The sequence below is a fragment of the Macrobrachium rosenbergii genome, chromosome 14 (genome assembly GCF_040412425.1).
Source record: "Macrobrachium rosenbergii isolate ZJJX-2024 chromosome 14, ASM4041242v1, whole genome shotgun sequence".
NCBI lineage: Eukaryota > Metazoa > Arthropoda > Malacostraca > Decapoda > Palaemonidae > Macrobrachium > Macrobrachium rosenbergii.
The window spans coordinates 16769788-16785302 of record NC_089754.1 but is presented as its reverse complement, the minus strand read 5'-3'; the positions used below and the strand labels follow the sequence as shown (position 1 = coordinate 16785302).

The window sequence follows — 15515 nt, the reverse complement described above, 5'->3', positions numbered from 1 at the left end:
TGGAAAATAATTGTTGGTGAAAAAACAATGTAAAAATTGTATTTCCTTATTAAAAACATGCCAGTTCGAGGATAAAATGAAGGCTCTATAAAAGAGTGAATAAAGCATTTAGTTTAAAATTAAAAAGCAGCATTTTAAAGTTGGATCCTAAACCAGTAAAAAGTGGTTTCCTCCAAACATAGTGTTAAAACAGTCACGATTCTCGTGAAACTGAGACATCTAAAAAGGATAACTTATTATCCTGTTCAACTAATACTAAATTTTATATTCCGGATGTCTACTGTTAGCGAAATCGAGATGCTTCAGCATCGGACGAGATCTAACAATTAAAAAAGTATCATATTATGTAGAATAAAGGGAAAATACTGAGAGGGCGGCTGTCCAGCAACTTATATAGTGACACATAAAAAATGTTTGCGAACGTTTGGGCCCCGGGGAACCCATCGCCATCCATCAATTTGTTTAAAAGCAGTGTTATTAAAATGAGAGCGTGTCAGCACAGCAAGTTCAAGGAATCGTCTAAAATCATCGGAGTTAAAATTATGGAATGAGGTATTAGGATCCGGAAATAATTTACGCATAATAATGTCAATGGTCTCTTCTACAGGAACATTTGTGAATAGAGACTCGACATCAAGGCTAATATAACTAAGTCTAGTCTTGAGGGAGAATGGCGTTCTTGAACAAGTAAGAGTTCGTCAACGTATATTCATTTCTGGTGAGAGGTTCTAAAAGAGGGACCAGAAATTTTGCCAATTTATAATTAGGGGTGTCGTAGGCTGTCAGAATAGGCCTCATAGGAACACCTTCCTTATGAGTTACAGGAGACCATATAAGACCGCCAGAAAGAACCTGTTTAAAAGGGCGATATACCTCTTTAGAAATAGCTTTATTCTTTTCAAATGATTTAAAAAGCGGTTTATTTATCCTCGATTTTAAAAATGGTACTGAAAGCAGGGTCCCCAGAGTGACTGAAATTTGGTAAGGTCACTTAAAATAGTATTAACTTTATTATAATATTCATCTCGATCCAGAATGACAGTACCTTTTTCATATCTAGTCGAGTTATGATAATATCTTTGTTTGAAGCCAGTTTTTTCCAAGATTCCAAATCACTTCTCTGGAAGAAAGGAGTCCAGCAGGTTGTTAACGACCGATAAGTGTTTTGAGCCAACTGAGAAATTTCTATTTGAACTTTATTTATATTAGCATTTAGTGGTAAGTTTTTTTAACCTGTGGAATAATAATTCCAACGGAAGAAAGAATCTGGAATATGAAGGTCGATAATTTGGTAGGCAGAAATCAAGACCAAGTGATAGCAAAAATTCTTCTCTGCTAGACAACACATATTTGGAAAAATTAAAGACAGTACCGGAATTTTTATTGAAAGTAGGAATAGTAATGCCCAAGTTTTAATTTTTCTGGTGAACTCTTTGTGTTAGTGATACAAAGGTGTGAATATTTTATTAACAAGGTCTTTAAAAATGATAAAATCCAATATTAATGGAAAAATGCTACGAATAGGTTGGTGATACAAGGTGTCATACAATTTGGACAGTTTGGTTATAGTTTTTACTTTTACATCAATTTCCATGGCCAATAATTTCTTGGTGGTATCAGTATATAGCTGAGTATGGTACAGTGAGGACCGATAGAGTTTAAATTTAATGAACTTGGGGATGGTGTTGTTCGGCTAATATTGATATATCAAGGAGCTTTGCGAGTCTTAGTATCTCCTCAAACGGCGACATTCCTGTAGTAACGGAGGCCATATTCAGTTCTTATGTTCGTGGACATTAGTACAACCCTTGCAGACAGACACCGTAGAAACAAGACGGCGAAGAGAGGTACTCCAGGCTGACATGGTGGAGAAGTGAGCGCTTCCAACATCAAGGTCCAATATAAAGGATACAGGCAGGACAGCAAATCAGTCAGACATATCAAGGATTGAGGGCAGTGGAAACAGACTGGTACATAAAAACATCTTTATTTTTGCCGACGTTTCAAGACAACTAGTCTCATTTTCAAGGCTGCAATAAAACTAAATATTGAGAATACATATAAAATATACAAAAATCTCTTAAAAAACATTTGTACATAACCATAGTTCATGCGTTGCTGGGGGTACCAACCTATATAGAAGGGAGAAGGAGGGCGACTGGAATACGGGCAAGTGAAAAGCAAGGAAGACGGTTACGACAGGTAGAGAGGGGTGGAGGAGTTTTGGGCATTTTGGTCTTGATTTTTGCCTACCAAATTATCGACCTTCATATTCCAAATTCTTTCCGTTGGAATTATTATTCCACAGGTTAAAAAACTTACCACTAAATGCTAATATAAATAAAGTTCAAATAGAAATTTCTCAGTTGACTCAAACATCGGTCGTTAACTACCTGCTGGACTCCTTTCTTCCAGAGAAATATGATTTGAAATCTTGCGAAAAAACTGACTGAAACAAGATATTATCATAACTCGACCAGATGAGGAAAAATTGCTGTCATTCTGGATCGAGATGAATATTATAATAAAGTTAATACTATTTTAAGTGACCTTGCAAATTCCAGTCACTTGGGACCCCTAACTTTCAGTACCATTTTTAAAATCGAGGATAAAATAAAACCGCTTTTGCAAATCATTTGAAAAAGATAATATTTCTGAAGGGTATATCAGTCTCTTTTAGCACAGATTAGTTTCTTTCGGTGTCTTATATGGTCTCCTAAAACTCATAAGGAAGGTGTTCCTATAGAGGCCTATTCCTGACAGCCTACGACACCTAATTATAAATTGGCAAAATTTCTGGTCCCCATATAGAACCTCTCATAGAAATGAATATACGTTGACGAACTCTTTACTTGTTTCAGAGAACGCCATTCTCCCTCAAGACTCAGACTTAGTTATGGCTGATGTCGAGTCTCTGATACAAATGTTCCTGTAGAAGAGACCATTGACATTATTATGCGTAAATTGTTTCCGGATCTAATACCTTATTCCATAATTTTAACTCCGATGATTTTAGAAGATTCCTTGAACTTGCTGTGCTGGACACTGCCTTTATTTTTAATAACACTGCTTTTAAACAAATTGATGGGATGGCGATGGGTTCCCCTCTGGGCCCAACGTTCGCAAATATTTTTGTATCACTTCGAGGAGCAGTTGCTGGACAGCTGCCCTCTCAGTATTTACCCTTTATTATACAAAAGATATGTAGATGATACTTTTACCTTGTTTAGATCTCGGTTTGATGCTGAAACTTTCCTCGATTTCGCTAACAGTAGACATCCGAATATAAAATTTAGTATTGAAGTTGAACAGGATAATAAGTTATCCTTTTTAGATGTTTCAGTCTCACGAGAATCAGATTGTTTTAACACGAGTGTTTGGAGAAGCCCATTTTGCTGGTTAGGATCTCAACTTTTATAGTAGCTGCTTTTAATTTTAAACTAAATGCTTTGTCTACTCTTTTATATAGAGCCTTCCATTTTATCTCGAACTGGCATGTTTTAATAAATACCAATTTTACATTGTTTTTCACCAACAATTATTTTCCATCAAACTTATTCTTTCAATATGTGCAGAAAATGATGAAGAGACAGCTTCATGCCAAAGTACAAGATTCCAACTGTTCCCAAACTTGAAGTCTATGCCAGTGTTCATTTGTATGATAAAACTTTTAGCCAAAGCTTTCTCAAATTATTTCTAGCATTATGGGCAAATCAGAATTAATCTAGTCAAAATCCTTTGAAAAATTGGTTCTTTATTCAGTATTAAAGACCGTTTAAGCGACCTTGTGATGACGTCTGGGGGTAGTATATAAATATGATTGTCCTCAGTGTTCTCGAGGAACTTACGTGGAGTTACTTAAAGACTTCTTAAGGTTCGCGCCGATTCTCACAAAGGTGTGAGCTATCCGAACGGGCAATAAACTAAATATCCCTGAATTTTTTCAAATATCGGAGCATGCCAAAAAATGTGTTAATTACATTGAATACGATCAATTTAAAATCATTACAAAGGGCCTTCCCGAGCCCTAGCACTCTATTCTGGAATCGTTAATTATCAAACAGACAGTACCATTGTTGAATGCCCAAAGCTCCTCCACCCTCTCTACCTGTCGTAACCGTCTTCCTTTTCACTTGCCGTATTCGATCGCCCTCCTTCTCCCTTCTATATGAGTTTATTTTAGTACACAGACATATAGTTGTGCAAATGTTTTTAAGAGATTACTGTATATTTATATGTATTCTCAATATTATCTTTTTATTGCAACCTTGAAAATGAAGACTAGTTGATCTTGAGAAACGTCGGCAAAAATAAAGATGTTTATGTATGATCTATTTCCACTGCCCTCAATCGCTTGATATGTCTGACTGATTTGCTGTCACTGCCTGTATCTATATATATATATATATATATATATATATATATATATATATATATATATATATATATGTATATATATATATATGTATATATATATATATATATATATAAAAGATTAAGCCATTCTATATATATATATATATATATATATATATATATATATATATATATATATATATATATATATATATAGTATATATTTATATAATATATACAATATATATAATTATATATATATGAACATTAAACATTCTATATATTCCTATTATATATATATATATATATATATATACTATATATAAATATATATATATATATATATATATATATATATATATAATATATATAAATATATATATATAATATATACATTATATATAATTATATATATAGTATATATACATTGTGTGATATATATATTTATATATTATATGTATGCTATATATATATATATATATATATATAACAATAATATATATATATATATATATATATGTATATACATATAAACATAAGGCCTTCATACACATATACTGCATATATATATATATATATATATATATATATATATATATATATAACACATATATATACAGTATATATATATAAATTTATAATATATATATATATATATATTATATGTATATACATATAAACATAACATTTATACACATTTACTGCATATAATATATATATATATATATATACACACACACACACACACACATATATATATATATATATATATATATATATATATATATATATATATATATATGATTAAGCCATTCCTATATATATATAAATATATATATATATACATATAAATATATATACAGATATATATACAGTATATATATATATATATATATATATATATATATATATATATATATATATATATATATATATATATAAAACAAAATCCATGAAGGAAAGAGAAACAGTGGAGTACTGGAAGGCCTTTCGACTTCTTGTCCTTTACTTAGTAGACTGAATATAAATATAAGTTTACAAAAGAAAGCTTGTATAAATGACAGATGGGGATTGAAAAGGGAAAAATATGTACCTGGAATCCAACACAATTGAATAATTTGTAGACCTACCAAAACAGGTTTAAATATTTATGAGGTTTTACAAAGGATTGGGCCCAACAGCTCAGAAGCAGGGACAGGACAATTAAAAGATTATACAAGGAAGGTGACTGACCATCAAAAAATGTTATAAAAGTAAAACTCAATCATTCTCTCTCTGGTAAACAATAACAATTTTTGAAAGGAACATTTAAAAAAAAAAAAAAATTGTATTAGTTATTCAAATATATAGAAAATATATATAAGTTAACTAATTTGTAATTAAGTCAGTGATTTTATCCTTTAGGTCATTCTTGAACATTTTACTAATACAGTGGTACAAATAATACATGCCAGGGCTAAGGTTAAAATTACAACTGGAAGTAAGCTGTGTAATATTGTATTCTAAAAGATTTCGTAAACAGAAACCAATTTATCCTGTGAGAACTTTCACTTAAATGAATATAGCATTGGAAGTTTGGCCATTTTTGACAGAATACTTATGCTGTTTAATTCAGACCACTAAATCCTTGCTAGATTGGCTGATATAAAAAGAGAGGCAGTCCAAACATGGAATTTTATATATTATTATGGTGTTGTTTTCCTTAGGGCTATTTTTTACTAACATTCCTTTTAGTGTGTTATTATAGGAAAAAAGGGTTGACATTAAAAGATTTCAACAAAGATTTTATATTTTCAAAACCACTAAAATAAGGCAAGCTAAGAATATTCTTATGGGGTTCTTTCTCCATGTTACTTTCACTATAAAACTTTTTGTTGGCTTTATTATAACAAATAGCTAGTATATGTGAAGGATAACATAAATCTGTCCCTATTTTTCTTATGTATTCAGTTTCTTGATCCAAATACTGGGGACTGACAATGTGCAATGCTCGTAAAAACATAGAAGAAAAAATGAATATTTTGGTATCAAGGTGATGGCATGAATAAAAAGTGAACATAAGTTGTTAAGTTGTTGGTTGGTTTCCTATATATACTGGATTTGCATTGAATAGTATTGTAATTTTAGATAAAGCTGACGACATATCACGTGGGCAAGCCCTACTGGAAGATGATACGACTTGCAAAAAAAAGAAATAAAGTAAAGAAAATTTCAATAGCACAGTGAAAAAATCCTTATAGATAAAAAAGAACTAATAGGTCACTTGTCAGTAAAATTTCCCTCGTTCCCTTACTTGTGGGGATTAGTAAAACACTCAAAGAAAATAATCCTGTGCGGCCTATTATCAGTACTGTTGGCTCAATATCATATAAATTTTCGAAATATATTACCAAGCTCTTGTCCCCGTTACTTGGAACTATCTCCGATTCTCTCATATATAATTATCTTGATTTAGTTGACAAATTAAACAAAATAACTTTTTGCTGCACTGATAGTTTCATTAGCTTTGGTGTCTGTTCTCTTTTTACTAAAGTCCCTATAGATTCTATTTTAGAGTATCTTAGTAATGAACTAATCCATCATGAATTACCTGTATCTGTAAGTCATATTCTTTCACTCACTAGGTTGTGCATTTGTGATTGTAAGTTTATATTCAATGATGAATTTTACCAACAAATATTTGGTATGGCAATGGACAACCCTTTATCTCCACCCCTCTCAAACTTGCATGTGGAATTCTTTGAAAAACGATATTTACCTAATATCATTAATATTCCTTTAAAGTGGTACAGATATGTTGATATTTTGGTTGTTTTGCCTGCTGGTATTGATGCAAATGATTTACTCTCTAAATCATTAAGTTTACTTTAGAATTATAAAACGACAATTACCTCCATTTCTTAGATGTTTTAATACATAGAAAACCATTTCAATGCAAAATCAGTATTTATAGGAAACCAACCAACAACTTAACTTATGTCCATTTTTATTCAGGCCATCACCTTAACATCAAAATATCCACTTTTACGTCTATGTTTGCTATTTGGATCAAGAAATCGAATACATAAGAAAAATAGGGACAGATTTATGTTATCCCTCACATATACTAGATATCTGTTATAATAAAGCCCACAAAAGTTTTATAGTGAGAGTAACATGGAGAAAGAAACCCTAAGAACATTCTTAGCTTGCTTTATTTTAGTGGTTTTGAAAACATAAAATCATTGTTAAAATCTTTTAATGTCAACCTCTTTTTTTCTATAACAACACACTAAAAGGAATGTTAATAAAAAAATAGCCCTAAGGAAAACAACAACATGATATATAAAATTCCATGTTTGGACTGCACCTCTTTTTATAACGGCCAATCTAGCAAGGATTTAGAGGTATGAATTAAACAGCATAAGTATTCTGTCAAAATGGGCAAACATCCTATGCTGTGTTCATTTATTTAAGTGAAAACTCTCACAGGATAAATTGGACTGAAACTTCAGTGATTGCCAGATCAAAAGATTTCTCTTCATGAAATCTTTTAGAATCCGCTATTATACAGCTTAATTCCAGCTGTAATTTTAACCTTAGCCCTGGCATGTATTACTTGGACCCCTGTATTAGTAAAATGTTCAAGAATGACCTAAAAGATAAAATCATCGACTTATATATATTTCCTATGTGTTTGTATGTTTAATACATTTTTTTTTTAAATGTTCACCTTGCAAAAATTTTTATTGTTTACCAAAAGGAGAATTACTGAGTAACTACTTTTATAACTTATTTTGGTGGTCAGTCACCTTCCTTGTATAATCTTTTAACTGTCCTGTCCCTGCTTCTGAGCTGTTGGGCCTAATCCTTTGTGAAACCTCTTAAATATTTAACCCTTTTTGGTAGGTGTACTAATACTTCAATTGTATTGGATTCTAGTACATATTTTTTTCCTTTGTAATCACCATCTGTAATTTATATGAGCTTTCTTTGTAAACTTCTTTTTATATTTCTTCAGTCTGCTTAGTAAAGGCCTTGCAGTACTCCACTGCTTCTCTTTCCTTCATGGATTTTGTCTTTATTTATTTATTCATCACGTTCCATATTTTCGTGATTCAGTTATACATATGTGTGTATATATACACATACATATATATATATATATATATATATATATATATATATACACTGATATATATATATATACCATATATATATATATATATATATCATAAACCTATAATTATTTATAATATAAAATATCAGCTGTTTATATTATATATATATGTATGTATGTATGTATGTATGTATGCATGTATACGTACATTATGCCGTTTCCTCTATCAGGGAATGCATTGCTAAAAAAAGAAAGGACAGTGCTCAGCACTGCCATTCACACAAACCGATGAGTCGTGGATAATCGTTTGTGGTGAAAATCTCCAAAGCGCTAGTCATTATTACACATACACACACACACACACACACACACACAGTGTACATCACCTACACATTCCTTCCTAGGCCTTTCATATCCTTCCTCTCACCTATGTTCCAACACGTGCCTTTTGGTTTTGATACAGTCGTAGACAGTTGACTTATCACCCTTTGGGTGTAAGTTATTCTTAAAATAAAGTGAATTTGTTGTTAAGGAGTATTTGTAGCTTAACGGTTGAGAGCATAAAAAAATTAGAAATTTAGTCAAATCTTGACATGTATATATAAATACACACACATACATACACACACACACACAATACATTTTGACACATATTTCTATATATATATATATATATATATATATATATATGATATATGATATATATATACATATATACATATATATATAATCTGACTTATAAATGGTACGGATAACTGAGAATAGGACACTGGAACATGAGAATGGGAAAAAGAGAGACTGGAATGGGAGAATGTGAATATGAATCACAAAAAGCAAATGGATTTGGTAGAGGAGTAAGCCTGATCTAAACATCAGTGACAGAAAAGATACTGAGAGAATGAAGAGTAGTGAACAGTTGATCAATTCCTGCATTTTTTAAAACCAAATCAGAATAATATACGTTTTATAGTTTGATTTGCACTAATAAATGAAATCTCAGAAGAAAAAAAAAGATCAGTTTTAAATTGAACTCTAGAATGTTATAGATGCAACAGCAGAAAGAGATGCGGGAATTATTGTTGTTGTTATGAATACAAAAGTTGGTGGGCACCATGATGGTATAGATTATGTAATGAGAAAGAAAGGCATACGGGAGACTAAGTAAAAGCAGGTTGCAATTTTTTAGTTTTTGTGTGACAGTCTTATAATTGGAGGCGGCTATAGAGACCAACAGATCACTTAATAAGTGCAGGTTCCAGTAGTGAATCCGAAATTAAAAGTACTAACATAGGTTTACCAGAGCATGTAGGTTCAATACAATAAGGTTTCTTTAAGATGAATGTCAAGGGACTTTTGTAAATGAACGTCGAAGATAGATTTGCAGTTCTGCAAACCATATTTGAAAAGGTGCCGACCTTCAGTGAAGACTAACATGAAAACTTTATAACAGTCTTCTAGAAAAGAAGGACTGGGATATTTGGTAACAAGATGAAAACATTGGTGATCGGATGACAGCCGAGACCAATAGGAATAAACAAAAGCAAAAAAGTACTTGTAGAAAAAACTTTACGGAAGAGATGAAAAACGCAAAGTAGAACAAGTCAAGTGTTCAAGTCAAGAAAGTGAGGCTAAACTCAGTGCACAAAGAGGTAAGAGAGAATATCTGAAAATAGGCTTCTCAAGGAAAAATCCATGCGGAAGAAGAAACTGAGGAAAGTACCCATCAAAAGGAGGGCTGGGTCAATAACAACAGATGACGGACAACGCTGGGCACTACATTTCTGTAAGACGAATAAGAGGGGATTAATTTGATTGATATACCAGAAGCTGAAAAAGACCTGAATGTACTATTGAATGAATTCCCAGCTTTTCAAGTGGAATGAGTAATTAGGAAACCTAAACAATGAAAAACGGATGATTCTACCTGAAAATGAAATGACACAATGTATACTAGCCAGACTTTCCTGCATATAGAATGGGAAATACAGCACGAGTATTAGGAACTGAAAGTCACAGCAAAGTACCACAATAGTGATTATTAGGTAACTTAGCGCCACTGCATTTATGCAACAGACCAATATTATGGAAGGTCTTGCATTCATGGAACTCTCATTCAGCGTGTAAAGGCAACTGAAATTATCCATGAATGAAATGGATTTAACGTTAATGTTGGAGTTCTGTCGGGTGAATTTGTAGAAAATAGTGGGTGCTACAAAATAATATGTCATCTTGCTGGTTATCCTTCTCGTTGATTTTACAATGAAAAAAAAAAAGTGGTTGCGATGGAAAAGACTCAGATTAGAGTAGAAATAGAATCTTGACAGAGTCAGGATAGGCAGATGATTCTGTTTTCATCAGCAAAACACCAAAGATTTACAAAGCTCTGTATAACAAGCTGTGAAATAACGCTCTATGAAGAATGGATAAATGCGGCTGAACCTCTCAAAGGTTTAGGAAAAATGACATAAAATTAATGCTCTTGTCAAAACTCAGCTAATGCTGAACCATACAACCCTATTGAGATATTCGGCTGGCTCAATCATTAGAAGTAACAGATGAAATTATCTTGGAAGGATCAAGCATCTGAACGTTTAATGACAAATTACATTATCACTATACAGATACTGAGCTGACTCACAAAGTACAGTATACATACTAAACGAAACTGACGTTAAATGATGAAGCACCTCGCACCCAGATGGCCCATGTGAGAAATTAAGCTCCTAATATGGACGGACCCCTTACAACTCTAAAGAAACACTGGGCTACTTCAAATGTTAAAACTAAGACATGAAAACTGTATTTATGTACTCACACATATATATGCAATTTCCTAGCTTCTTTTATACTATTGAGTTGATCCAAGACCTTGAACGGATTTTTATTACAGACACCAGTCCTCATTCAAGGGAGTGATGAATGAGCCTTTTAAATTTGACCATCAGTTAATCTCGTCCACTATTTTCTTTTTTTCGAGCAGAGGGCAAGAAGCAAAGAAACGAGAGAGAGAGAGAGAGAGAGAGAGAGAGAGAGAGAGAGAGAGAGAGAGAGAGAGAGTTGGGCACAATAACTATGACCAAGGACGCAGGTAATATCTTTCTGTAAATATGAAAAAAATTGAAATTTTGACAAATTTTTCTCACAAAGAATACTCACTCCATGCATGCTTTATAAATATTCCCATACCTTACACAGCTCTTCATTGGACATGTAGGTAGAGCTCTCGGTAGCACGCTGTTGGCCCAGCGTTCGACTCTCCGACCGGCCAATGAAGAATTAGAGGAATTTTATTTCTGGTGATAGAAATTCATTTCTCGTCATAATGTGCTAGGTAACCAGTTGGATCTTAGCCACGTAAAATAAATCTAATCCTTCGGGCCAGCCCTAGTAGAGCTGTTAATCAGCTCAGTGGTCTGGTTAAACTAAAATATACTTAAGTTTTCCCATACCTTACAGAAATGCATTCGGGTCGTTTCGGCCGTAAGCACGTTTACGTGCAAAATGGGCGCCGTGTTTAGTACCAGCCCCTTGGAGATGTACGTAAAACATGAAATAATAATGGTAAATACCATAAACATAACGGTAAATACCATAAACATAACGGTAAATACCATAAACAACGTCTTACATTGTTTTGGATGTTAACGACCTAAGTGACTTACGGCCGAAACGACCAGGACCGACAGAAACTTGGTAGAAATCGACAAAAACAGAAAATGACTTATACCTTTTGAAAAAAAACTAGGTTCCTCGATAATCCCAAAGACACCACTTGATTAATAATGGCATCCTCTCCAGAGAAATCAGGAGATACGGTAGTTATCTCAACATTTCGGCAATAAAGAAGGGAACAAACTCCCAAAGGCCCCAGGAAAGCGTAGCTGTGTCAAGGGAATAACTGGTGCATCAGACGTCTGTAGCTGATAGCTAATTCTGATTTCACAAAGGTCACTTATTTCGTCTCCTTATAAATTATTGTACGTGAATGACATATAACAGTCGTCTAAAAAATGAGTAATTACCTTTACAATGGTCAAATAACAGGCGTATGTTGTTTCGTGTTGCGTCCAAGTTAGGAAAACGAAGCTAGAATTTCATAGATTCATACTGAGGGTAGTACAGAATTATCATCATGGAATTTAAATACAAATATAATTATATATATATATATATATATATATATATATATATATATATATATATATATATATTTGTATATATGTGTGTATGGTAAATCTTTCATGTACATGCAACATTGTAAAAATAAATGTGAGCTAAAACATCAAAACAAAAAATACACATGGCTACATTCACTAAAATTATGGCTTCTATTTTACACTGCAATGCTACCTCAGTTCATTGGAATATATTCTCACTGTACATGCTATTGATTGTCAAAAAAAAAAACAACTACAATAGAACAAAACTTTATTAATAAAAAATAAACAACTAGAAAATGTCAAGTGTCATATGGTGATTGACTGGTTATCGTAATATCATTAAATAACGTAAGAAACGCCACGTCATATCGTTATTGGTTGATCTGAATACAATGCACGAAACACATATTCTGGTTGCATGATCTGCGATCAGTGTGACTGGATACCAGAAATGCTAAGGGAAGGGGCAACAGTGAATATAATTAGGGAATAATGATGGGATGGGAGATGATGAAGGAAATGGGGGTATGGTAAGAGGAGTGTCTGCATATCACAAGCAATTTTTCAAAACAAAACTTCAAAAAGAAAATTTACCGGTTTTCAAATTCCACTAGAAAAAGGCGTTATGAAGCAGGTGCACGGAAACCAATTTTGTAACGCGAGTTTCGAGTGACGTAAAACTTCTTAAAGGAGCAATGGCTATTTCCTTTCACTGCGTATTCGAAGAACTTTGCCTTCATTTTTAAATTTCTCACACCTTATCACACTGGAGACCACCAAAGAACTGAAAACGGCTTGGTAAAATTACCGTCGTTGGCTCTAACTAACGAAACGACTGGCCGTTTAAATTTCCAAATCGAGTAGTAGTCTAGTTAACTCAGGAAGCTTTGAGCAGTTCAGGAACAATGAATATTACGTATTTATGTAAATCCCCCCCCCCATACTGAAGATGAAACGTGGAACACGAATAGCACTAGAACAGGTCCAAAACACTATAAGCAAATTTTTTCCCCAAATTTTCCTTGAAAACACAAGTTTAAAACAAACACGAAGGACTAGGGCATGAAGATCACTGAAGCTCTAGTTTCAGTAATCTTTGTAACGCTCGGGAGCACCAATCTTCCTATGGCCTGTCGAGGCTCTGTCACAAAGGACAAAATGTTTAAGATGTAAGACTGCTCATCAGTCCTCTAACAGAACTGCTTATCATGAATGCCTAATCAAACAATGATTCCAGCGTTCCGTTGCTGTTAAAGCTAGTAATGACTGTTATTTTTTTCCAGATTATAGCTGAGTAATGTGCGTCAACAACGCAACTTGTCCTCTAAAGTACAAAAAGTGTAACAATGATAAATTCCCCCCCGCCAAAAGCCGCATCTTCGCTTACACTGGATCATCATTTCGATTCTGGATGATGACCCCTTAAGTTACCTGAACAATTATTTTTACGATAACAGTCCTTTTTAAAGTTATATTTTCAAAAGAGGACTCCACTATTCACAGTATTCTTTTTTTTTTCTTTTAGCTTCGTAAAAATGTGATGTATAGCACATAACACAAAAACCACTGGGGTCAATTCTCAAAAATGTTATGCATTTTTGGAGAGAGAGAGAGAGAGAGAGAGAGAGAGAGAGAGAGAGAGAGAGAGAGAGAGAGAGAGAGAGAGAGAGAGAGAGCTGCTCAAACATTCAGCTGCTTGCTCTTCGTCTGTGTATCCTACTTAGGTATAGCACTGAAAACAGTTACATTTACAGGAAAAAGTTTTATTTTTATTGCTTTTCATGTAAACCACATGACTGAAGTAGTGAACATCTCGTTCTATAAGGCAAATATCTTTACTTAGCTGTAGGAGACGTGTAACAAATGTTGAAAAATAAAAATAAAAAATTCATTTTTAAAACTTTACTAATCACGTGTTTTCCAGAGAGAATGACTTTACTTTGATCTATATTTGTATTGAAAACTTCCAGTAAAATAAACATTCTAAGAGCAAAATTATTGTGGCCAGCATGGAATCTTGGATATCAATGCATTTAATTTATTTATGTGGGTGCAACAAGAAACTGGTTACTTGGTTTTTTTGATTTATTAAATGAATTGTGTCACGTCAAGACAAAGTTTATTGCAAATCTTAAAATTAGATTTTGAAACATTCAAAAAAGGACAGGAACACTGCTTTAATTTTGAATTGTGACCATGTTGCTGGGATTTGGTTAGCCCACAATACAGGAATAAAAGATGAAAACGATGTTATTAGACGGTTTATAAAATCAAGGATAATAAAAAACAGATATATACTGATAAAATCTTATATGGGTAACTACAGAAAAATATTAACACTGAAATAGATTATTTGTAACAAGTACATGCTAAAAATATTTGTTAACGCGAACGGTAGGGTAAAGTTGAATTTTTGGTACACTTAAGTCAAGTTTGATAAAGTTCTGCTTGTAATACTTGTAAAACTGTAAAATATTGCATATTTGCTCCAATAAAAGATAAAAAATTGGTCATAGCTTTACAATTTTCAGAATTACGGTGATGCTCTCATAATTACCAAGAAAACCCAGTGGATGCTTTCAACTTAAAAAGTTGGAAATCCTTCATTTCAAGTCTCTGGAAAGTATAAGACATTCCTTATAACAATGATCCATTCCGTTTAGAACAGCATGAAGATTTATTTGGACTAAGAGCAATCTTCTATCTTCTACTACAGTTTCGACTTTCATAATGAACAAACGTAAGAATAAAATCTCATGTCTTGATCAAATTCCATTAAATAAGGAATTCCTTACACTGTGACATTAACACTTGAATAATGTCTTTGCACTAAGAAATTAGCACAGCAAGTTGATGTTTCACTCAAATCACAATTATACTCTAGTCACTGTTACTTATAA

At 32.7% G+C, this 15515-nt stretch overlaps 1 protein-coding gene across 1 annotated transcript in view; it reads right to left on the bottom strand.

Annotated features, from left to right (window-relative positions):
- LOC136845735 (zinc finger protein 436-like) overlaps nucleotides 1–13340 on the bottom strand; it is a 78708-nt gene extending 65368 nt beyond the window's left edge. The window contains exon 1 of the mRNA XM_067115956.1: nucleotides 13210–13340. The gene's annotated coding sequence lies outside the window, so the exon portion shown is untranslated. The remainder of the gene's footprint in view (nucleotides 1–13209) is intronic.
- Between the last annotated feature and the right edge of the window lie 2175 nt (nucleotides 13341–15515).